This window comes from Polistes fuscatus, unplaced genomic scaffold (genome assembly GCF_010416935.1).
Source record: "Polistes fuscatus isolate 324 unplaced genomic scaffold, CU_Pfus_HIC Scaffold19, whole genome shotgun sequence".
Classification (NCBI taxonomy): domain Eukaryota; kingdom Metazoa; phylum Arthropoda; class Insecta; order Hymenoptera; family Vespidae; genus Polistes; species Polistes fuscatus.
In genome coordinates this window covers 110,558-113,057 of record NW_025113095.1, presented here as the reverse complement: position 1 = coordinate 113,057, position 2,500 = coordinate 110,558, and positions in this window count along the sequence as shown.

The following is a 2,500-nucleotide window of genomic DNA, read 5'->3' as shown; positions in this document are numbered from 1 at the left end:
ATTTAATTTTATTTCAACCGTGGAACGTCCCTCTGGTCTCTCTCACTTTTTCCTCCTCCAATCACCACACCATTTTAAACCACTTTGAATCCAATTTTATATGGATTTTTATAGTCGTCAGTTAGTATTAAGGGATTTTTAGAATTTACCCAATATATTATACCAAGTGGTTTTGGGTATTTTCTTTTTAATCTATTTTATATAGATTTTAGCAACGAACTTTTAATATACCCATTTATATATTTATTATTTGTGAGAGAGCAGCAGGTATTTCCCAACGGTATGAAATTATTTCAGTGCCAGAAGACGTACCATGATCATCGACGCGGACAACGAGTTGAACCAGCGTCTCTACCCGAAAAACCCTTGTCTTCGGCATTCAAGGGAGTTTCGGTATAAGCGTCAAAACTGCTTTTGACATTATCGAGCGTACGAGAGTTACAGAAATAAATTTCTCTCACTTCGGTTGCTTCGATATATGCCTTTTGTATCGTATTATAATATATTTTTCTTAGCTCTGCTCGGATTCGAGAGAGACGATGCTCAGTAAGTATCACGTGATTTTCCGCGTTATTTCGAAAGGAACGACGGACAAACCAACGATGATAACCACCTTTTTTTAATAGGATACCACGTATGGGCCATTCGGTCAGAGACACCGACCCGTGGTAATGATGTGTCAATATTAATATTTACATATTATATGTATATATACACTACATATCGTGTATTTCTTCAAGGGGCATTTTGGAACACCCAAAACATGCATCCTCTTATATATACCGAATACGCCGCCGAGCGTCCGGCGATGCCTGGTTAAATGCACGGTCTCTTATGGGAGAAAACCTCCAAAGCTCGTCCGAAATCACCTCTCCTCGAAAAACTTAGTTTTTGGACGGATTGGTAGATTCGAACGTTAATATTGGTTTCGAGAAACCATTTCGTATCATCCTTCGGCATTGCCGAGATGAACCCAACGGTAAAAAATTTCTTTTTAACAAAATTTGTGTTTGTTTGTATCTTTTATATCGAATATTCGGCCGATTGTCTGGCGACAACCAACTAAAAGTACGATATAGTTACAAGAAAATACGATAAGACTCGATTCAGCCGATCGTTCTATCGACCGAAAAAGAAATAATTTCGTATGAGAAAACTTTTCTCATTCCATTTCTCACGAATGGATAAATTTCTTCAAGCAATTATTATTTATCCCACTCGACTCTCGAGTCGAACTTTGAAGATACTCTCTCTCTCTACGTATAATACGCACGAGAGCATGCACCAACTTCCAACGTTCGTTCAAGTTTTTACGAGCATAATGTGTTTCGCTGGCTCTTTCGGTCTTATAAATATCTTCCCATTCATACATGCTCGTTTCAAGTCATGCGACTATGGTAAAGTCATGCGACTATGGGACTTAGAAAAATTTCGAGCCGTACGACTTGTAAAGTCATGCGACTATGGTAAAGTCATGCGACTATGGTAAAGTCATGCGACTATGGGACTTAGAAAATTTTCGAGCCGTACGACTTGTAAAGTCATGCGACTATGGTAAAGTCATGCGACTATGGGACTTAGAAAATTTTCGAGCCGTACGACTTGTAAAGTCATGCGACTATGGTAAAGTCATGCGACTATGGGACTTAGAAAATTTTCGAGCCGTACGACTTGTAAAGTCATGCGACTATGGTAAAGTCATGCGACTATGGTAAAGTCATGCGACTATGGGACTTAGAAAATTTTCGAGCCGTACGACTTGTAAAGTCATGCGACTATGGTAAAGTCATGCGACTATGGTAAAGTCATGCGACTATGGACTTAGAAAAATTTATAAGTATCGAATAACGATAATTTTTCAAAGTTCATATTGAAAAATGAATACTTTGAAAATATTTCTTAAGACGGTTCATCCAACAGCACCGTCCGTACGTTCTATCAAACGTTACTTAGAGTCGAATTTAGACTCTTGCGCCAAAAGGCCTTTTGGAACACCAAAAGCATGTGTCCCCTTATATATACCGAATATGCCGCCGAGCGTCCGGCGATGCCTGGCTAAATGCACGGTCTCTTATGGGAGAAAACCTCCAAAGCAGCTCCAAAATCACCTCTCCTCGAAAAACTTAGTTTTTTCAACTAAGATGGACAAATTCCATATCATCATGTTAAAAAATGATATCTTAACCAAAATTTAAACAAAGTTTAGTTTAACGATGAATAATAATAAACAATTGTCAAAAAATTAAAATAATTATTAATTTGCAATAAAAATTGTTAATAACAATTTTTAACGTAAAAAGAATTTTTTCATCAAATAATCCTTTACGAATATATAGTAAACGACGTTATTAATTTTTTATTAACATTCAATAAATTCCTTAATTAACAAATGGATAAATTCCTAACCGTTAGAGATATCTTAACGAAAATTTATATACAGCTTAGTTTATTGCTAAATTTTAATAAACAATTGTTAAAAAATAAATAAATTTATTATTTT